Source organism: Vidua chalybeata, chromosome 29, assembly GCF_026979565.1.
Source record: "Vidua chalybeata isolate OUT-0048 chromosome 29, bVidCha1 merged haplotype, whole genome shotgun sequence".
Lineage (NCBI taxonomy): Eukaryota > Metazoa > Chordata > Aves > Passeriformes > Viduidae > Vidua > Vidua chalybeata.
Genome location: NC_071558.1, coordinates 2739435 through 2762512, shown reverse-complemented (window position 1 = coordinate 2762512; position 23078 = coordinate 2739435). Strand labels below are relative to the sequence as shown.

Genomic DNA, 23078 nt, shown 5'->3' with positions numbered 1-23078 from the left:
AAATTCCCAGCTTGAACAGCAGCAAAGCCGCCGCGGAGCACACCTCAAATATAGATGAAATTATCCGTGAGGCAGGATTTGAAGAGGAGGAAACTCGATTTTCCCCAACTGCTGAGCAATTCACCCCCTCAGCACGGGTAAGGCCCTGGCTCCAAAGCCTCTCGGAGCTGGGCAGAGCAGCTCTGCCCACCCTCTGCAGCCCAGGGGAGCCTTGGGGCAGCCCAGAGGTAATTTAGTCATTTCAGGCACATCAGCCCGGCGCGAGCTGGGAGTCAGCAATTCAAGCAGATTTCATGCCCTGCCACTGCCCGTATCTCTCTATCAGGGAGGCCACAGAGACCCTGCAATCCATGGCAGACCTTCAGCCTGCCCTGCACGACCGAGCCCTTGTTCCACCGCAGCCAAGGCCCGCTGAGCCCCAGGACGTTCCACGTTCACACCAAGTCGGAAGAGCCCGACTGTGTCGGTCCAAACCCAGCACTTTGGGGTTATAACCTCAGCTCTCACTTGCAGAAAGGGAAAACCTCCCTGTTTCTTGCAGAGTTTGCTCGTGTTTTTTAACAAATTCTCCTCCGGTGTCGTCATGTCCCATTCCACCCCCACCCCGAGGATTTAATTTTGTTGGATAATTCCTCCCAAGGCTTTCCATTCCAGCAAAAAGGAATCAGTTTTGCTCAAATTGATTAGCTTTTGTTTTTAGCCAGAGCAGTCCTCAACCCTAAACTGACCTCACTCCTCATTGCTTACGCCAGCGCCCACAGAGGTGCCTGAGCACGGTCGCTGCCTCAAATCTGCCGTGAAAGCATTGCTTAAATTTAAAAAAACCCCTTGCACCAATTTAATTTTTAAACCATTTATTTTACCTCCACTGACAATAAAAGCAGAAAGGATCAAAGCCAAGCCCTTTTGTGGCTCGGGGTGCCCCTTCCATCAGCGCGCTTTGTTCGAAACACCCTCAAAGAAACTCTCATTTTGGTCAAGAGCCAATTATAAAAATTGGGTTGGGGGTTTGCTTAGCTTTAGAGGTGCAAAATTGTCATCACATCTGTAAAGCTATCAAATGGCCCTGCCCAGGCGGTGCAGGAGGCAGAGGGAGGGGAGGGTGTGGATGGAGGGGATGCTCAAAGGCCGCTGCAGGAAGGCAGTTTCTCCTCATCCCTCCTGCACAGCAGCATCTCCCCTCCCAGGGCTGGCTCCCCAGGACCACAGCACAGGGTTTCTGGCCTCTGACAGCTCAGCTGATCCCCGCAGACACCCCGGGGGTCTCAAGGTGGAAAGAGGCCCCAGGTCCCCCCACACAGCCCAGCAGCAGCACCAGGAATGGTCTGGGCTGACACGGGTGCTGGAAAGAGAGACTCGAAGGCTTCAGACCCACACGTGGGCAGGGGGTGCTGGGTGGCTCCCCGAGGGCCCATGCCATGGCCAGACTGGCTGCCAGGACACTTGTGCCCCAATTGTTTTGTTAACTCGCCCCTCCCTTGTGCCGCAGGGGCGCCCACACCTGCAGCCCCCACCCCATGAACCCGCACGGGGCAGAGCCCGGGGTCCCCCCGTGTGCCAGGGGGGCACAGGAGCCCCGCTCGGGGCCATGCCGGCACATCGCCCGGCTCGACGTCACCGTGGGGGGACCCTGCCACGCTCGTCTGGCCGCTCTCTGCCGATCTGCATCACAAAAGCCCCATTCTTGTGAACTTGGGCGACCTCCCGACCTCGCCAGCTCGGGGAGTGAATGGCTTTAGTCTGCCACGACCATCATGTCACTTTGATTAGTGCGTGAATAAACTCTCAATCCCGGGCTGGGGGAGGCAGGGCTGCCAGCAGCCGCTCTGCTCGCGGCACCCGCACCCCGGGGTGGCCCCGGGGGTCCCGCACCCGCAGCACCTTCGTCCCTGTGCCGGCTAAACCACCCCGCCCTGCCCTGCCTGCGGCATCCCCGCCTCACCCCAGCCTCTCCCACCGCTGGCAGCTGCCCACAGCCCCTTCCCGGCCAGCGGAGGGGGCAGAATTAAATGGATAAGGGCGCGCTGGGAAATGCTGTGAGCCTTCCTCAGTAGCTCAGTGCTCAAAACTCAGGCAGCAGCTCCAAAAGCAGCGAGGGAAGCTCCCTGTGCGAGCACTGGATCCACCCAAATGTCCCATCAGCACCTGGAGGGGGTTGCAAAGGAGCCTCTGCAACATGGGACTCTTCCCAAATTGCACAGGGAGAGGGCGGCAAGGGCATCCACCTGTGCCCGTGCCAGGGCAGGATCACTGTGCTCTGCGTCTGGGCGAGGCTCAGCCACGTTTCTGGGACAACAGGCGGCCCGTGCTGCTCACCCAGAGGAGGGCTGGGTGCTGTGGGGACAGCGGGGCGCCCCAAGGATGCTTCCAGCCCCTCCAGATCCAGCAGCCGTGCCCAGCTCCCCAGGAACGGCCACACAGTCCCCCCTCCGCCAGCTTCGACTGAAAAATCAAACGCCGTGTGGGGGATCAGAAATTCCCCACAGAATTCTGTGCCAGGCAGACATTTGTGCTTCTGGGGGAAAACCTGGGGAATCTCGTCACCCAGGAGAAGCGCACCTCAGCGGAGGAGCCAGGCTGCAGTGTGTAAGCAGCCTGCTTTTGAGGAAAAGCTGAACTCCTGCGTGTCCCTCCCACGCGGTGCACGCGCCACGGTGTCTAATAAACCCCGAGTCGCTCAACACCCATCAAACCTGCCAAAATAGCACCATTTTTTTAAGTCTAAAAATGCAAGATCTGTAGAAAAGGGTGAGGAAGACAGTAAATTAGGCCCTGCACGAAGGGTTCTACATGGGAAGCTAATGACCTTTTGTCTCTCCTGTCTGCAGACGGGCCTCATTTGCATGTATGCAGTTGGAATAATCTCGTCCATATTTCAAGCGTGTGGCTGCATCCCTGCGTCCTCCTCCAGAGAGGTTCCCTCCCGCTGTGCATGCCATTATCTGAGTGCAGCCACTTCAGGCTGCCTTTAAAGCCACCTAGACGCCAGGCAGCCTTCTCCAGCCCCACAGGAGCCTCTCCCTGTGGTGGAGAAAGACAGGTTTGAGGCCCCATATGTGGCAAAATGGAGAAGCCCCGATGTGGCGTGGCTGGGGGGAGACCCCGAGCTGCGAGACCCCAAGAGCTGTGCCCACAGCTCAGCTCTGGGGAGCATCCCTGGGCTTTTGGGGGAGCTGCTCCCACCAACAGCCACCCCTCTCCTCCTCTGGAGGCTTTCGGCTGATCTCAGCTTTATGGGCTCAGATCCCTCAGCTGCAAGCTGAAGTCCTGGCATGCCCTTTGTTTGGTGCTTTGAGGATCATTTTGGTGCAATTCCCAGGTTGGAAGTAGAAAATCCGGGTGTCACTTGAGGTCCCTCCTCACCTCTCCCTCCTCACGTTGCTCCTCCTCGAAGCCTGAGGCCTCTCAGAGCTGCTTTGGCAGCCCAGGGGGAAGCTCTGACCCTGGCCGGGGGCACCTGATGTTTACTGGGGCCAAAGCAGCTCCTTGCAATGTCCACAAACCCTCCAGGTGAGGGGCAGCCAGGTGACTTTGGCAGGGCACACCTGGCCCAGCAGAACCGGTGGCAGCTCTCGGGCCTCCCCCAGCCTCACCCACCCGCCCCAAAGGAAGGATCAGCCCCAGCTCAGAGCACCCTGGGCTGCGAGAGCCAGAGAAACGCCACCCCTGGAGCACCCTCCGTGCCAGCACCCCGGAACTCCGAGCCCCGGCGTCTCCCCAGTCCCTCGCCAGCCCTTTCCAAGGCTTCCAGCAATAGAGATAAAATCGCTCCCACTTTGGGGCGCTCCAGGGAGCCCCGGGAGCCGGGCTCAGCCCAGCCCCGGCCGTGCGGGCACAGAGCACCGGGCTAACAATGACTCCTCCCATCCTGGGAAGGCAGCGCCGTGGCAAACACAAGCCCTCAGACAGGCAGAGCTGTCAATCCGGCCCCGATCTCTCAAAAGATTGATTAAGGACAAAAAAAAAAAAAAAAAAAAAAGGAAAAAAAAAAAAAGGGAAAAAAAAAAAAAAAAAACAAACAAAAGAGAAAAGAGAACTTATGGACATGAGCTGAGAGGCGGGGAAAGAGGGGAGGGGAAATGAGCCGGGCCAAGTTAAAATTCCGACAGAGAAGTTGCAGCTGAACTATAGAGTCTAGACAAGCATTCACAGCCCCGGCCCCGATTGTTATAGAGCCTCTATTGTCTTAATTAACCATTTTAGCAGCAATGGAAGCAGACAAACCTTTTCTTCTCCATCCCACCCCTCCTCTGCTGCACACTCATGCAGACAAACAGCACCAAGTCAAGTGCTTTGATTTAAAAACCCCTCGGCATATCCACACACACCTTCTTTCGGGGCAGAGCTTTGCAAGGTTCGTTGAGAAAATCACTCGCCAAACAAGCAAGGGGAGAGGGGCGAGCTGGAGGTGGGGAAAAAAAGAAATGCAAATCCTGACGCAACATGAATGGGAACAAATGGGTTGATTCTTTTAATCTCCTAATGTGCTTAATAAAGCATTATTGCAATGCAAATTTTATTTTAATGCTGTACATATTTTATTTGACATGCTGGTAATTTTAGTTGGCTGAACAATCCGTTGCTTTGTTTTACTGAGTTATTTCTGTTTGGGGGGGATATTTTTGAGGGTATCATGGGACCTCTGCCAGCCAATACCCCCTGGGAATCTCTGCAGCACTGTCTTCAGAGGCTTAAGCTAAAAAATAAATAATTAAGAGGGCCAAATTCTCCTCTCGTGACCCCGACAGAAACGCAGGAGCAATGCAGGAGCACATCTCACCCCCCCTCTCTGAACCCTCACGAGCTTCACAGCCACTTTTCACTCATCCCACCTTGCCCTCCTGCCATCCCATCCCATCCCATCCCATCCCATCCCATCCCATCCCATCCCATCCCATCCCATCCCATTTGCTCTCTTTTAGTGACTTTAGTGGGAAAAGCCTGAAGGCTCCTCTTGCCAAGGGCTCCAGCGTGAGGGTCTGCCCCAGCACCTGCACAGAGCCTTGCTGCTCCTGGGATGCTCCAGCCCAAACCAAAGGCAGGGAAGAGCCTTCCATTCCTGAATCCAGCCTTCTCTAGGTGGGTTTGGGATTTGTCTGCTCATGAGGGTGACTGCCCCTGCAGGAGGGGTTTGCATGAGGCATTCCCACAGTGTTATTAACATTGTCCCTCTCCCACCATCAACCAAAACTTGGCATCAGCAGCAGCTTCCCTGAAAGAAATCAGGGGACTGCAAACATTTCGAGAGCCAACCTCGCCTCGAATGGGGGGAATCTGCCTCATTTTATGCCACGGTGTCAAGGTACAAACCTGATTGCTAAAGAAAGAAATTAGTGACAATTATAATCATCGTGCTGGGCTGCAGCTCTCTAATAGAAAACTGTCACTTTGGAGGATAAATACAGCTCAGGAGCTCTGTGTGTGTGTGTGTGTGTGTGTGTTTGTGTGTGTGTGTGTGTAAAAGCCTGGGAGCACTCCTGAGTCCACTCAGAACGGGGCTTTTTTTTTCAGGACAGCTGAGCATGAAACAGCCTCCCCTGTGCCAGAAGAACTTTATATTTGATATAAGGAAGGAGGTTTTTACAATGAGGGTGGGGAGGCCCTGGCACAGGTCGCCCAGAGAAGGCTGTCCCACCTCTGGAAGTGTCCAAGGCTTGCTTGGACGGGGCTTGGAGCAGCTTGGGATAGTGGAAGAATGAGATGGGTTTTAAGGCACCTTCCAACCCACACCGTTCCATGATTCCATGTAGTCAACTCAGGGATTGCTCCTCTCCCCCACGGGATGAGCTGAAGGCCAGAGAAAAACCACATGAAGCACTTTAGGAGACACAAGGTGGAGAAGCACAGCAAAGGGATGCAAAAGCACTTGTGGGGTCCTGGGGCTGGAGATCCCTGCGGCAGAGTCTGCAACCCCTTCCCATGTCACTGAACTCCTCCTGCCATCTCCTCGGGGCGGGTGGAAGCACAGCCAAATCTTCTGCAAAGGGCTTGAGTGCAGAGGGAGAATTCCTCGCTGCAAGCCTGCAAATCCAGACCCCAGATCTGTGTGGCAGGTTCGGGAGCACTCAGGAATCTCTCCCTGTCCTACTCAGGCCTACACGTGCCCAAGTCCTGGCAGCAGGAGGTGTGGAAAGGGAGGCACAGAGGGAGGCAGTGCTGGTCCCTGGCTCTGAGGAGCTGGGATCCCTCTTCAGCCAGCTGCAGCAGTTCAGGGATGTGTCAGGAAGCCTTTCAGTGCCTGAGCAGCAGCAGGGAAGGGCTGCAGGAAGGATTAAGGGGATTAACGTGGTCCGGGAGCTACTTCCAAGAGATCTGCCACACTGGAGAAATCTGGGCTGCGGTGCAGGAGGGCTGAGCAGGAACCCTTGCCCTTGCTGAGGGAGCAGGGAGTTTGAGAATCAGAAGAGGTCCAAAATACGTCCTGCCCTGGACTGGTCCTCCCTTAAGAGCTGCCACAGGTGTTCAAACCCACTGAGCTGCCCCTGGTGAGCCCAGGACGCAGAGCAGCATTTCTGGGGAGGAAAATCCAGCTGTGTCGAGGCACGTTCCAACCATCATGGGCATCCTGCAACCATCATGGGCATCCTCCAACCATCATGGGCATCCTCCAACCATCATGGGCATCCTCCTCCAACCATCATGGGCATCCTCCTCCAACCATCATGGGCATCCTCCTCCAACCATCATGGGCATCCTCCTCCAACCATCATGGGCATCCTGCAACCATCATGGGCATCCTCCAACCATCGTGTGCATCCTCCTCCAACCATCACATCCATCCTCCAACCATCATGGGCATCCTCCAACCATCGTGTGCATCCTCCTCCAACCATCACATCCATCCTCAAATCATCATGTGCATCCTTCAACCATCATGGGCATCCTCCAACCATCATGGGCATCCTTCAACCATCATGGGCATCCTCCAACCATCGTGTGCATCCTCCAACCATCGTGTGCATCCTCCTCCAACCATCACATCCATCCTCAAATCATCATGGGCATCCTCCAACCATCGTGTGCATCCTCCAACCATCACATCCATCCCCCAACCATCGTGTGCATCCTGCAACCATCACATCCATCCCCCAGCCATCACATCCATCCCCCAACCATCACATCCATCTTCAAATCATCATGTGCATCCTCCAACCATCACAACCAACCTCCAACCATCACATCCATCTTCCAACCATCATTGGTATCCTCCAACCATCACATCCATCCCCCAACCATCGTGTGCATCCTCCAACCATCACATCCATCCCCCAGCCATCACATCCATCCTCCAACCATCACAACCAACCTCAAATCATCATGGGCATCCTCCAGCCATCACAACAATCCTCCAACCATCGTGTGCATCCTCCAACCATCACATCCATCCTCCAACCATCACATCCATCCCCCAACCATCACATCCATCCCCCAACCATCCAGGCCTGGCCTAGGGAGAGCACAGACAAGTCCTGTGCCCTGCAAAGCAGCTGGAGGGGCCCAGAGGATGGCAAGGCTGTTGCTGGTCCTGCACGAGACACTTCATCTTTGCTAATGCCTCCAGGCATGCTCTTAATGTTACCCCTCTAATAATAATATTTCATCTGCCTTATCTGATTAGGTTAGGCTCATTTGATTTTTGCAAAACACCTTTAATCACCTTGCAAATTCCCCATCATTGCAAACAGAACCACCACAAACATTATCGGCAATCTGAGCTTTATTTTCAGCAATCTTTTTTTTTTTTTTTTTTCATGTGCAAGAAAGACAGTTGTAAAAAAAATAATTTTAAAAATATGAACAAGACAGAGGCTGAGAAAACATTAACAAGGCCCTATGCTTTCTGCTAAAGTGCCTTCATTTCATTATCATTAAATTTGCCTAGTAATTAGATTTCGGTGCATGAATATTTTAAAAAAATGTAACAGACAGGCTGTCAAAAAAAAGCACGACAACATCAATTTGATAATTTTTTAGACAGAGACATTCATAAGCAATTAACACAGATTTCGTGGGGTTGGAGACACTTTTTCTTTCTTTTCTTCTTTTTTTAAAATTTTTTTCCTATTCTTCCAGCCTTATGTTCTTCACCTGAAATTAAAAGCAGAAGAAAATTACTGTAAACATCAGCCCATTCTGCCCTTTTCCCCTGTTTGCTAACATGATTTCAGTGCCATTTCCCCCTCGCTTAGCATGCTCCAGCACTCCTCCCCCCTCTCCCATCCCAGCCTTGCTAAACACGGGCAGGCACAAGGTTGGGTCATCCATCAGACCTCCCCACTCCTGCAGGACCAGATTAAATTAAGGTTGCATGAAGCTTCTGTCTTGATCTTCAGGCATTTCTGCTGAAAACAGTGATTTTGATCACTATTTGCATAATGTACAGTTACGTATTCACTGGCTCCCTAATTATCCGATCTGTGTTCGACACCGCTCCAGACGCGGGGAGGCTTGTGCAGGGCATACCAAGCACTGCTCGCAGCATTCCTGCTCCTGCTCCGGCTCCAGGTGAGCCCAGGAGGATCCATCCCCTCCCCACGGTCCTCCCTGCAGGCTGGAGCCACCGGCCAGGGCTGGCCACGGCCCCGTTTGCCCTTCCCGCCTTGCTTGTGGGTGGCACACGGAGAGCGGTGCCAGTCCCTGCCCTACAGCTGCCACAACTTTGTCCTCTCACTTTCATCCTCTCATTTTCATCCTCTGGGATGCGCATGAGGCCCCACAAGCCTCCTCTTGCTCATCCTGCGCATTTCCAACAGCATGAAAAGGTGGATGGAAAGCAGCATAGTCCCGGTTTCCCCCCTTTTTTATCACCTCAGCAGTCTCAGAAGAACCTCACATGCTGGAAGAAAACCCAGCCAGGGGCTGAGATGATTCAAGGTCTGAGCTGCTTTGGAGGTGGGAGAAGCACATGGGAGGTTTAGGCCACGCCTGGAACCAGCACAGACCCCAGCCCACATTTCCAACATGACTGATGTGGCGCCACTGACCCCATGGAGATGCCCAGAAGGAGCTTCTTGCTCACCAGCAGCTTCCTGCACTTGCAGGGGCCAAGTTCCCACTCCCTCCTCAACTCTTCATTTGGAAAACAGCAACATTTGCAAGGGTTTTCAGAGAACTGTGGAATGGTTTGGATTGGAAGGGACCTTAAAGCTCATCTCATTCTACCCTCTGCCATGTCCAGCCTGGCCACGGACACTTCCAGGGATGGGGCAGCCACAATCTGTCTCATTTCAGGCAGAGCTTCCCAAGCCCCTGTGTTTAGTACTAAATCAGGTCCAACACCTCCAAAGACCTCTGCACAGGTCCAGCCCTAACTTCAGTGGAGCCCTTGGAACGCCAACAGACCTGGTGTTAGGTGTGTGCTCTTACAAGAGCAACATTGTGCAGCGAGCCCAACCTGGACAGGAAGCCAAAATTACCTTTTCAGGTGAGCCAGAGCTAAGAGGTGTGCTGAGAAGACAATAAACAAAACCTCAAACCACACTTATTTGACCTAAACATAGGTGGATGCTTAAAAGCCATTATTTGTGTTATTTTTTTATTATTGTTATCATCGTGATCATCATCTCCGGCAAATTAGGAATTCACAAAACAGCCACACACAAAGAAAATCCTGGACCTCAACTCAGGTCATGCCTTCCTAAAATCTCCTTTGCAAGGTTTTATCGGCAAGAGCAGGGAGTAGAAGCAGTTGGTACAAGCAGCTGAAAGACCAAATCAAAAGCATGTGAGCAGATTAAAGAATCAATCTCTCCGTTTGATGCAGAGGAAATCCCACTAATTATAAAGAAGGGGCTTATTTCCTGGAGTCACTCTGTTTGAAGTCATCAAAACTAGTAATACTTAATTACTCTACTTTATGGAATATATAACATCGAGGCCCTTCGCCATCGCCAGCCCACTGCTGCCATGGCTGGCGCTGGGTTTCCAGGGGGCTGTGGTGATGTTCCTCCTCTACCTATGCCCTTATTTATTCAAATGAAGCCCTTAACAGCCCTCACATGAGCCTGCGGGGAAGCATTTAAATGTGCTTTAAAAGGAGGTTGTAATGAAAAAAAAAACCCGGAGTGGTTTAGCCCTGCGAGTCACCTGGCTGCTACTGAGATGTGAGTGTGCTACGCAGACTCCTGCAGAATCTGGTACTGAGGATTAAACCAGACTGAAGGCATTTGCCTCATCCTAATCCTTGAAAAGGAAAGGGAACTGACGGGGTGTGACTGAAACACGGCCCTTCGGACCTTGCTGAGCCAGCTTTGAAGGCCCAAGAGCGAGCTGCCAGCTTCTGCTTCGTGGACACATCCAGATGACACCCATGGAAGGGCGAAAAAGCACAGTCAGGTGTCTTGAGGAAACGAAAGGAGGCACGAGATCTTCTCAGAACTGCTATGAAGATATCTGAAATGGAGGACTGCCAGGACAAATCTGGCTGGGTGGGCTTTGCCCAAGGGCCAGCAACCCCCAGTCTCCTCAAACACCATGGTAAAGCTTGAGTTTCTGGCACTGGGTGATTCACATGGAAGGGAATCACAGATTCCATTAAAAAGTAGTGATAATCCTATTTTTACAGGTCGAGAGAAACCTTGGGAAATGTGACCCAAGAGGTTCAGGCAGCAAAAGGCAAGTAAGCTCCTCTTTGCCATTCCTGGTGTGGTCTCAAGCAGATCTGAGTACTCCCAATTGCATCCCTGGCCCCGATGCTGCTCCCAGCACCTGAGTCTGCAAGCAAAGACTTCCCTGATAAGGGAGCAAAACCCCAAAGCTCTCTCCCAGGAAACCATGAGGTTCCCTAAGCCCAAAACTCTTCTAAAGGCAAACTCCAGGGAGCAGTTAAGGTGAAGAGCTGCCCAATTTCCGTGGCTGAGGAGCACCAGGAAAACCCAGGTATGGGTTTGACTTGCTCAGGTCTGGCTGGTTATGAGACTTTTTCCAAATTGCTCTTTTTCCAGCTAAGCTGGTAAATGTGGCAGGGGAGGGAGAGGAGGACAGCTCTTCCTTCATCAGCACCTGCACACCCCCACCTGAGGCTGTAGGAGCTGCACAGGCACCACCACTGGCAATGGCAACACCAATTATTACCAATGGCAATAACGAATCTCCTGCTCCATCCTGGAGCTTCTTCCAAGTCACTGAGTCCAGCAGGGAAAGCACATGGAGATGTGGAGCCATGAGCCTCCATTTGAAATTCTGCACATACCATGGCATCAGGAATGACCCAGGAATGCTGCTTTGGAGCCATGAGGCCTCACAGCCAGGAATTGTGGGTGAAAAGGGTTTGTTTCCCCTAAGACAGAAGGGAAAGAAATCTGCTAAGCCTTGGCTTGACCTGACTGGGAAATGCAACTGGGCTCCAGACTAGCTCGGCTGGCCTGAAAAATCCCTTTTAAGATGTCTGAGCCTTGTAGAAGCATAAAGTGTCTCTAAAAAACCCTCTGCCTGCATGAGGCCCCTTGCAATTCTGCTGCTGCTGGGAGAACAGGTGGGTGCCGTGCTGAACAGCACCCACAGGGCAGGGGGCATCAGCACCTGCTGCTCCCCCTGCTCTTGGCTGTGCCCTTCCTTGGTGGAGATCAGGCTCCAGAGAGGCCCCAGCACTGCTGGGCTCTGTGGGAGGGTGGGAGTGCACTGAGGCACCCACACAGAGCTGGGGGATGAGGGCTCAGTGGCCAGCCTGGTCTGCTCTGCGTCCCAAGGACTGCACGGCCCTACCAGGACCTTCCCTGCTCGGTGCTCTCCTTTGGAGAGCAAGAATCCACCTGGAGGGACGTAGCTCAGAGCTGTCTTTTCTCTGTCTTTTACATGCTTGGGGGGCGTGAATCAAAATATTTCCCCAAGCAACACGGAGAATTCCAGCATTTCACCCACTGCAGGTGGTGGGAATAGTTCAAGCAGGACCTGAAATAAAACTCTCACATTCCAGTCCCTCTGGAACTGAGAAACACCCACAACAAGCCTATAGCTGATTTGGGTTTTTTTTTTTTTTTTTTTTTTTTTTTTTTGCCTCATTTCTTCAGCTCTAAGATATCAAAGGAGAAAAAGGATCTGCTGCAAGGCAAATATCTTTGCTGGCTGGCAAGAGACCAGCCAGGAAGGAGCTGTATTTTATCCAAAGAGGCTTTCTAGGGCTGGACACAGCCTCCCCTGTGATCTATCACGGCACAGGCAGCAGGGAGGAGCAGACACACACTGCTCAGACCTGGGACTCAGCCCTGCATCTCCATCTCAGCCACGACAGTGATGACCTGCTGCAGGTGGGAAGGAGCCTGGGCTGCATCCCCCAGGGCTCTGGGCAGAAGGATGGATTTAACCCCCCTGGTCCTAGCCCTGTCCTAGGACAGAGCTCCGAGCTGTTCTAGGAGCAGAGCACAAACCAAACTTTGGGGGCTGCTGCTCTGGCAGCACAGGCAATGGACTTCTTTCTCTACAACCTCAAATCGTGGGCTCAGGGCCTGAAAAATAAACACACCCAAAAGAGCAAAAGCTTCCTGCACAAGGGCTCAAATGCTCTGCTCAGAGAGGTGTGCAAGGGGGTCCGGCTCTCCTGCCTGTCCCTGGAGGAAGGGGTGAGCTGGTCCCCACTGCCATCACAGAGCGAAGACCTCGCCACAGCCTGGCTGAGGTCTGTTTGTCACTTTTCCTTCATTATTTGCAGTTTGTACACAGGCGTCATTAGGGATTCATTCGGTTTCCCTAGCAGCAGGCATTAGTCTGGCTTCCCTTTCCCCCTTCTCTCGCCAGCGCCCTTTATTTTTAGTGTCTTATTTACAGTTTGACAGAGTAACTGTAACCCTTGCAAGCTACTCCAGCGGCTTTAATCGGGGGAATAATGAGTCCTGTCTGGCGATGAATAGAATTTAGGGGACAGATTGTTCCACACTCGCCCGGTGGGGTAATTTATTTATGTGCGCACTTGTCAGGAGGAGAAAGGGACGGGGGATCTGTATGCACCGAGGACATTGCCGGCGCTGAAAGGGAAGGGAGAATGGAGCCAAACGCCCCAGATCCCGCTGCCCGCCCCCCCCACCCCCTCCCGCCCCTCCGGCAGCTGAATGCCTCCGGTGGCCGTGAACTTGGATGGGCCGAAAGCCCCATTCCCAGGCCCTCGGCACGTCAGCGGGGCCGCCGGGCGGCTGGGCTGCGGCAGCGGGCTCGGGGCTCCAGATGGGTCCGGCCGCGGCGGGCAGCCCTCCCCGGCACTGCCCCGCATAGCCGCGGCACGGGGAGCAGCCCCATAGCAACCGTACAGTAGCGGGAGCACAGCGGGGGTCTGGGAAGAGAGGCAAAGCCCTCGGAAAAATACAGGATGGGTCCAGACAATGGCTCTCTCTCATATCATAAATTACACGGCAGCAACAAAAAAAAAGCAGCGGATCCTGCCCTCTTCCCCCGCTCCCACAGCCCGGGCGCTCGCTGCACGCCGCTGGGCAGCCCCGGGCGTGGGGACAGCGCGAGGGCTTTCCGGAGGGGAGGTGGAGGCATTGCACCTCCTCCCAGCCCACAGCATCCCCTTCACCCCTTCCCTGTCCCCTCAAAGCACATTCCCTTTGCTCCACAGCTTTTCTGCTTTCTGCCTCCCCCGCCTCTCTCTGCCTGTTGCACCACGGCTCTGGTCCTTGAGCCAGTGCTGGCCGTGCCCAGGACTGGGGAGAAGCAGCTCCTGGTCCAGAAGCAGGAGGGTTTCTCCTTCTTCTGCTCTCGAGGGAAAAGGCCCTTTCACTCCCTTTTGATTCTCCCTGTCTCAAGGCTGGGAGCGTTTTGCATCTAGAGGCGACAGCAGCAAGGTCTCAGCTCAGCGTCTTCCAGGAGATGGCTGGAGCTGGACCATCCCTGGGCTCCCGTGCAAAGCAGGACTCTGGGAACCACCAGGCTTCAAGGCCACCTCAGCCAGGAGATGGCCCCCACCAGCAGAAAGGATCCACCTAGCAGGGACACTGAGAAGAGGCAGCACAGGAGTGCAGGGGGTCTCTTTGCACCCCCCAGGGTAAAAGAGGGGGGGCTCAGGCTGCTCAGCCCCACTCAGACCTGGAGGGGCTCAAGCTCCACCTGAGCTTGGTGCTGATGTCCCTTAAACCTCTCCCTGCTTGGCCCAGCTCCCACCCACACTTGGTACCTTTCCTTTCCAAAACCTCAAAGTTAGTCTGGAATTACATTTTCGACCTAAGTGAGGACACATTTTAAGCAGCCAGGGTGGCATCAGGACACTCCTGCTCTGGCAACACCCTTTTCACACCAGTGTAGCCGTTCTGGCTGCGGGGGATTTGCCTTCACTGCCCTGTCAGCAGAGCCAGGACCACATCCACAGACTGATCCAGGTTACTGTGATGGTGCAGAGCATCTTCCTGTTCCTGGAGTTTTACCAGTTTGCCAGCATACTGGGAGAGAACTGGGTGAGCCACGTGACTCTGAGTCCCAGCAGTCACCCAGACACACCTCACCCAGCCTGGGTTCCTCTCACAGGTGAGGGGGCCACAAGGACCACGACTCTGGCTACCTTACACTTCAAACCATGGAAGCAGCAAGTTAGTGGGCAGTGCAGAGGACTAAACCAGGCAGAAAGCACTGACATCACACCTCCAAGCCATGCAACAGAGAACTTGTCTCCTCTGCATGGTCACTGGAGGAGAACTCGTGTGATGGTCACCGCAGCCTGGGGCCGAGGGTGATGCACCAGCTGCTTGGGAGTGAAGGTCTGGCCAAGGGTCCTACAGCTGCAGAGAGCCCTCGGCCAGCACAAGCACCTGAGAGGCACGTGGGGGTCTGGAAACATGGGGACAGTGTCTGCTCAGACCCCCAGACAGGAGCTCACCCCGGGGAGGCTGCACCAACCCCCGGCCAAAGGATGCTCCAGCCCAAGAGCCGATTTCAGGGCAGACCCCCCCCTTGGCAGAGAGGCTGAAACCTCTCCTTGCTCAGCTGAACTCAAGGCGGGACAAGAGTCCTTAAAAAATGCGAGAAAAGGTCTTTGCACCGGGAACCTGTGCCTGCCCTGCTTTGGTGCGTGCCCAGCCCAGCCCCGGGCTCAGGGCAGCCCCTGCCCTGCTCCGAGGGAGCGGTGCCGATCCCAGCCAAACCTGCGGCACCGCCGCGTCGGGCCTGGGGAGGGGGAACCTCCTCCCGGGTACAATGACTGTCTATTCTGCTGATCACAAGCCTAATCCTCTTTGGTTTTTAATTGGCATTTGGGCTAAGCTGATTTAAACCTCTTCACCTTGTTGGGTCCCCCCTCCCCACTTCTTTCTTTTCTTTTTTTTTTTTTCTTTTTTTTTTTTCCTTTTTTTTTTTTTTTTTTCTGACCAAATAACAACGCTGCCATCACCAAGTCCCCTGCACAATGACAGCTTTGTGCAAGGGCGAGAGGAGAGGAAAGGGAAAGGGAGGGGGAGAAGGGAAATGTGCTGAGCACACTCGGAAACAATGCAGAGTTTGTGATTCAGACTTGACCACTGGCAAAGCACCCGCTTCAGCTGCGCCTCGATAATAAATGCACTGTCCCTTCCCAGCACCTCTCCCCTGCCCATCACCTCCTCCTGGGGCCAGCTGCCCACCGGTGTGGGCTCTACCTGCCACCCATCCCCATCCCTCGAGGGACAGAGCTGCCCCACGCCCCAGTGGGACCCAGCACAGCGGCACCACATCCCCAGGCTCACCAGCGAGTGGCCCACGGCGCAGTGGGCAGGATGGGCATGTCCTGGTGTCCTCTGCACCCTGACTGTGCCTGTGCTGTGTCCCCCGGTGCTGCTCAGCAGCCCTGGGCAGCCTGGACAGGCACTGGTGTAAATCAGGATCCACGTCATGCTCCAGGCCAGGGTCTGCCAGCAGGGCAGGGAGAGGTGAGGAAGATGAGGTGGGATCAGCCGTGGTGAGGGGCTTCTGCTGAGGGTCCCTCAAGGTCCTGCTGGCAGCTGCTCATGGCTTTTGGAGGGTGGGGTTTTCCATATAAACCCACTCCTGATTCACATCACGATGAGCCAATCTGAGCTAAAACCAAACACAACAGAAACACCTTTATTATCTCCTTCCCATTTAGCAGGGAACCCCCTCTCCCCCGTTTTTGTTTGTTCCAGTGGATGAGGCAGACACCTCTCCCAGGGCTTGGGCATTATGAGTTAACAAACCCACAAAAAAAGATGCTAAACACAGAAAAAAATCCAGATGTTTGAGACTTTGGGCCAAGTGGTCAGCAAGGAAGGTGCTGGTGACCATGGAGATTTTGGCTTCTCTGTTTCCCCCCCACGTGGTCACCATGAGCTCTCACCAGTCCCTACACATGGAGACACTCAGCCCATCCTGGCAGCCTGCTGGTGCCAGACCCAGTGTAAGTTTAGGGAAACTCTTTTTAAAAAATCCAAAATTAAAAAAAATTCCCTTACCAGGATATTCCCAGTGAACTCTCAGGGCCAGAGAGCTGCAATTCATCAGCCAGAAAATGAGCAGCAGGTAGAGTGAACCCATGTCCAGCCTGGCAAGAGAGAGAAAAGAGGATGTTAAATGTCAGACCCGTGTTCTTTGGCTGGATTACACCAGGATAGGGAGATTACAGCCACACTTTTGACACGAAAGGGGAATGAGGAAGAGAGAATTCGTCTGGAGAACTCTCAACATCTTTGAAACTGGGCTGGTTTCCTGACTTGAGATGCCTCTGTGGGGCCTTAGCCTTGTAGGGAGCAAAAGGAGCTGGGGTCTGCTCTGGGACAATTTGAAATGGCTGTTTGAAATGAAATGAAATTTGAAATTACATGAAATTTGAAATTTCTCGTTGCCCCATTCCCTGTCCCTGCCAGCTGTGGTGCCAGCCAGCATCTAACTGCAGTTGTGTAGCAAAACCAACTCCGAGTGCTCAAAAGCTACAAGCAGGACCAAAACCTCTAAATCTAAGTCAAAAAAAAAAAACCACCTTTATTCTTTCTTTGTCTTCTGGGGAGCTGTGCTCTCCAGGTCTCCCTCCCTGCCCAGGGCACTGAGTGCTCCACCAAGGCCCAAAGCCAAGCCCAGAGCCCCCCGAGGCTGGGGGGGTTTATCCTGGCTGTCCTGAGCACTTTGGTGTGGCCAAGCACAGGGAGAGCCATCCCCAGCCAAAGCCTCACTGAGGGGAGAGTCCTGGATCAAAGGAGGAGCCTCTCAAAGGAGGATGCCACCCTCAGTGCAGCAGGAACCAAGTGGCAAAGCTCCAACGCTGCTCACCCCTGCTTGAAAATGCCACAAGTGAGCAGCCCTGACCCTCTGGATGCTTTGGAGTATCCTTACAGAATTGTTCCATATTTTAATAGTACATTAATATTCACCTTATGTACTTTCCATGTGTATAAACTCGGTGTAGTGGTTTTGGTTTGCTAATTTAAGATTTCTCTGTCTCCAGCTGTGGCTACTCACAGGCTACTCCTGGATTTAGATACCCAGGGCAGAACGGGGCTTAACTGAGGAAGGGCAGAGAAAGAATTTGTTCTGCTGGCCATTAGTCCCATAAATCACCTCTAACACTACAGAAATCAGAGACAGTCTGATCCTGTGAAAATTCAGACGTTTGAGGCTTTTCTTGACGGGTGCCAAGCCAGTGAGTGGCAGTGGTGGGAGCAGAGCAGCACTGCCCAGACCCATCCTCTCCTTCCACCTCCGCTCCCGACACATTCCTGTGCCCCATCCCGGGGAAAGAACCAGAAAAAAAAAGAAGGGTAAAAAAAAAAAAAAAATCCCCCAGCACAGCCTGAAGTTTATAAATAAAAGCAGTGAGAAATGGACTAAGTAGGTGCAGCTTAGCCCAAGAGCTAAGAGCCTTAGCGCATTTTTGCCAGTTTTAGGGAAGTATTTGCCATTCCTGACTAAGCACGTTTGGCAGGCAGAGCGCAGCGCGTGGCCGCACGCCCTTCCCAGCTCCAGCAGTGACAGCCACCCCTTCCCCAGCCCCTTCCCACCTCCCAGACCCCACCAGGGACCAGGCTAGGGCCAAGCCCGGCCGCGTTCCCCACGGGGCTGCCCCCAGCCAGGTGTGTCTGGGCCTCTGGCATCGGCCCGCGAGCAAAAAATGTGATTTATATTTCTTCTAGGGATAAATTTAGAGTTGGTTTTAATCTGCTCTCAAAATTCCCGTCACACCAGGGTTAAACTCACTTAGCATATTTAGGCTTTTAAGTTCCCAGGTCTCATGGCAACAGAGGGATGGGGAGAAATTAAAAAGAACAACAAACGCGGCCTCATGGAACACCAAGATTTTCACCTAAACCACAAACCTCTTGCAACGGGTCTTCAGATAAAACACCCCGATATAGTTCAGGTGCTGTAGCAAAATTAATCACTTCCCACCCCACTGGTTGTGTGAAGAGATTTTTTTTTCCCCCTCTCTCAGATTAACCTGAGCACAATAACTTTGTGCCCACAGATCACTTGGACCATGCCTCAGCCCATCGCTCACAGGAGGGGATGGAGTCGCTCTTGTTTCGCATTGCTTCTTCCCCCCTTTCTTAAACTGCCATGAAATGGTTCCAGCAACAGAAAAAAATGAGGCTGCTGAATTTTTCTAGTCCAAAAGAAGGAGGAGGGGTAAAAAAAAAAAGAATTAAACAGCTGTTTCGCTAATGTTATCGCAGTACACAAAGAATGGAACGTCATCTAGTGCATCTAGGAAAAAATTCTGCAGCCGAGCCTCAAGCCCCACAGGAGGCACGCAGGGTACTTTGAACAATAATTAAAAAAAAAATACGGCACAAAAAGATGATAAAGCTGCCTTTGGTGGTGCAAAAGCTGGGGATGAGGCGAAAAGAGGCTGATTTTGGGGTGTGGGTTGGCTGGGGGGGGTTTGGCGGCCGCGACGCCCCGGCGAGGGCGGGAAAAGGGAAATCCCAAATCCCGGCGAGGCCGGCATGAGCCCCTCGAGGCCGAAGGCCCCGCGGCGAGGCCTCGAGGCGCCCCAAGCGCCGCCAGCGGCTCCGTCGCGGCCCGCGGAAGGCGCCGGAACGCGGCGGAAGGCGCCGGAACGCTCCCGCCCGCGTGGCTGGGCCCGGCCAAGGGGAATCGGCCATTTTACACTGCAGCTGCCTAAAATGGTGGCTCCCACCTTGCCTTCCCCTCAGCACGCATGCACCCGCCGGGAGGGGAGGGCCGGGGCCGCGGCCCCCCGCTCGCGAGGGCGCCGGGAACGGGAGCCAAGATGGAATTAGAGGCAGAAATTAAAGGAGGGGAAGGGGGAGAGGATGCGCCGGGCCTCGGCACGGCCTAGCCGGGCGATGGCCGGCTTTGTGCGTCCTGCGGAAGGGAGAAGGCCTCGAGGGGGGAAAAAATGGGGGGAAAGAGGGGAAGGAGAAGAGCGTTTGGGTGAGGACGGCGAGGGGCAGGGATGCGCGGGGGCGCGGGGGGAAAAAAAAAATCTTCCCTTCTTTCTTCACCGACCCCCCTTCACCCTCCCCGCAATCCCGCTTTGACTTTTCCCACAGAAGTAGCCAACCTCCAAGAATGCAAATGACATTCATTATGCAAATGCATGCAAATCAGGTTTAACTATCGGAAGAAGGGCTCGGAATTTCTAATGGGTTAACTCTTTCCTGCGCGGCCCGGATAACAAGAGCCCTCGTGTCTTCCTTGGGGCTTTGTGCTTCCCCATCCGTGGCGGGCACCCCGACCCGCACCCCTCGATGGGCACCGAGGTGGGGAGGGTGGAACAAAGCATCAGGAAAATACCAACAACAACAATAAAAACCCCACTGGCGTGGGAGCGGCTGCCCCTTCGTTAAACGTTCCGGCAGGAGACAAGACAAAGCAGGCTTAAGCGTGAAACTGGGGGGAAAGATGGAAATTAAAATGGGAAAAGAAAACAAAGGGGGGGAAAAAAAAATAGGAAAGCAACAACAAGGACAACAACAACAAAAAAAAAAAGGGGGGGGAAATGAAATGAAAAGGAAATGCAACACTAAAAAGGGAAATAAAAGGGAAAATAAAAAGGGAAATAAAAAGGGAAATAAAAAGGGAAATAAAGAAAAAGGAAAATTCAAAAATTAGAGCAAAAAAATAAGATTAAATAAAGATTAGGTAAGAAGATAAAGGAAAGGATAGAAAAGAAAAGGAAGGGAAGGGAAGGGAAGGGAAGAGAAGGAAGAGGAGCAGGCCGCTCTTGGCAGAAGGTGAAAGCCTCCGGTGGTGCAGCAGTGAAGGGTCCTGGCAGCCACAAGGGTTTGGCTGCTCGCTCGAGCCCGCTCACTGGGCTGGCCCTGGCTCTTCTTCTGCTGGGAACAAAGTCACAAAACGCACCACGATTCCATTCTTCTTCTTTTTTCTTTTCTTTTTTTTTTTTTTTTTCCCGCCAGTGTTTTCATTGAGGAAAAAAAAAATTAAATTACATTTTCCCCCAGTGCTGGGTGAGCCCGTGGTCCTCCGGGGAGAGAGGGAGGGAGGAGCAGAGGGTGGCAGTGGTGGCACTGGGGTCCCAATCCACATCCCCGTGCCCTGCCTGGCATCCTGGCACGTCCAGAGTGCCTTCAAAACGTGCGTGGCATCAGTGCCCCGCTCCTCCAGACCTTTGGAAAAATCCTGAATCCTCATCCCTGCCCCAGAGACGGGAAGGCCCCAGTGCTGGGAACTGGAAATTCCAGGCAGTGACCTCGTGCCCACTGAATGTTGGGATTACAGGAATTACGAATGTTACAGAGAAATAGATGCACGGCAGAATTCTAAATATTTTATAGCAACATTGTGTTGATTCAAAATAATAAAGCAATTTAGGATTATTGCTGTGTTTTGCCCGAGAATTATTCCTTATCTGCTCCAAACCCTCCTGATTTTCTGTTATTTTCTATGCCTCCTTTTACATTTGATCTTTTTCTCCCAATCTGCTCAAAATCTCTTGTTATTTGAGCTGTAAGGTGTTAAGTGCAGCAGCAATAATCTGTGCAAGGACAAGAATTTCCCAAATTTTAGGGGTTTGGTTTGAGATACCACAAAAATTATTGGTTTAGAGTCACTCTGCTGTGCTCTGAAATGCACGAGCCCAGAACTACTGGTCAGTTATAAAAAAAATAAACCCTTTTATTTAATTAAGCTAGTTCCAGCATAATAAGGCCTCTGCAGAGGGTAAAATATACTTGAGGTCTGCACTTTGGCAAGCCCCTTTCTCTACTTAAAAAAAAAAGAAAAAGGAAAAAGAAAAAGAAAAAGAAAAAGAAAAAGAAAAAGAAAAAGAAAAAGAAAAAGAAAAAAGAGAAATGAAAAGGAAAAGAAAAAAGAGAAAAAGATTAAAAAAAAAAAGAAGGCTCCAGTAATTTGGGTTTCTTTACATCTTCTGGCCTCCAGCCCATTGGAGCAGGAGCCTTGCTCTGCTCCCCTCATCTTATTTTGACTCCAAGCCCCAATTTCCAAGTTCACACATAATTCCAAAACTGGAATTTGGTGATTTTTTCTCTTTTTTAATTGGTTATTGGGAAGCAAATATTAAAAAAAAAATAACAAACAAACAAAGACACACACACAAAAAAAAAAAAAATATATATATATATAGGCCAGGAGCTGCTCATCACAAACAATACACAAGTGCATTGTCCTGGCATGGGGCTGACAGGACAAACTCCTCAGATTCCTCAGGCAAACACCCCGAAATTGTCATTTCCTGGCACAGAAAGGAGCAGGATGCTTGGACAATTACCTGGTGCCGTGGGCATCCCCGGAGCTGCGGCGGGCCAGGCCTCGGGCTGCAGGACACAAAACCAAGGTTGAGTTTAGCACAGCGGTGGCAGAAAGTGCTGGATTTAAAAACTCCAAGCGGAGTCGTGTGAAAAAAAAAAAAAGTGATTTTTAAATTTTTGAGATTTTTAAAAAATTATTATTATTCAGAAGGCCTCCTGTTCATTCAGCTCTCTTTGCCTTCACCTTCCCTCTCTATCAAATTTCACCACTCATGTCTACATCTGTTCCAAACCCATTTGTTCTGGTTTTTCCCCCCATCCTCTTTGGCCCTGGGAAACTCCTGAAGGCACCCAACTGCAGCCTTTGGGTGCAGGGTGGGAAAAGAGGTGGCGTGGGCATTTGCAGCCTCTACATCACCCCCTTAAAAAAAAACAACTTTCAATACATTTGAATCCCTTGCCATTAGAAATCAATAGCACAGCCTGTGAGGGTTTAGCCACACACACAGGAATGGACCCTGGCAGCTTCCACAGTAATTTCTTGTGTGGAAGTACCTGCAAGATCTCTGGGATGAAGGAAGAAGAGGTGGGAGGAGGGAATATATTTATTGAAAAAAAAAATATATAAATATATTTATTGAAAAAAAAAATATAAATATATTTATTGGAAATATATTTTGGACAATAATTTCAAGTGGCTTCTCAACGAGGTGCAGGGAAAATAAATCCCATGGGAAATAAGCAACGGGAACAAAGTGACCCCATACAGGCACTTTCTTCCCCGTTTCTCCCACCGTCTTTGCCAGATTGCCAAGACATTTTCTGCCTCAAAAGCCCTGCTTTCCCCCCAAAGCCCACGTTCCCTCCTTGCCAGAGGGTGTTTTCCAGGAGAGACACCTCGTAGGTTTTGCACAGCCACACCGTGGGGAAAAAGACAAGCTGGAGGAGGTCTTTGAATTAATTAAAAATTAGCAAAGACAGCAAAGAAAACATCCTGGACGCATGGAAAAGCCACATTCTCGTGGTGGGAACAAAAGTGCAGCAGAAGATACCAACAGGGATGACCCAAACCAAACTTCCCAATGGAAAAGAGCCTTTAAATTCTCACTTTGCTACGGCAAAACCTCTTGATTTTCCTCCAAAGCAGGATGTTGGGTGCTTTAGGGAAGATGTGGGGTTGGGGCTGTCACAGGTGGAAGGAAAATTCCTTCCTGCATGCCCACGCTGCCACTGGTGCTGCCAGGAGCCACCCGGGGAATCTCCTGACGCCAATTAAAACATTTTAAAGGAGAATCCCAACTTTTCAGCGCTCCTGTTAAGGCCGAGAGGAAAAGAGAAATTTTTGCAGCAGCCACTTGAACTGGCTTGTGCTGGCTGGTGCCCATCTCCTCTCAGGGTGCAGTGGGATGTGCGAGCATCCTTGGACCACAAAGGAATTTCCCATGGAGAAGATTTGGGTTTGGATTATCAGGCCTTAAAAGG

General features: G+C 52.3%; 1 long non-coding RNA gene across 2 annotated transcripts in view; it reads right to left on the bottom strand.

The window, feature by feature from the left end:
* Positions 1–7699: 7699 nt before the first annotated feature.
* Positions 7700–23078, bottom strand: part of LOC128801296 (uncharacterized) — a 29394-nt gene continuing 14015 nt past the window's right edge. For both annotated transcript variants that reach the window (XR_008435164.1, XR_008435163.1), the window contains exons 3-6: positions 21617–21662; positions 16365–16453; positions 15642–15972; positions 7700–8088 (exon numbers count right to left, since the gene is read on the bottom strand). This is a non-coding gene — a long non-coding RNA (uncharacterized LOC128801296). The remainder of the gene's footprint in view (positions 8089–15641; positions 15973–16364; positions 16454–21616; positions 21663–23078) is intronic.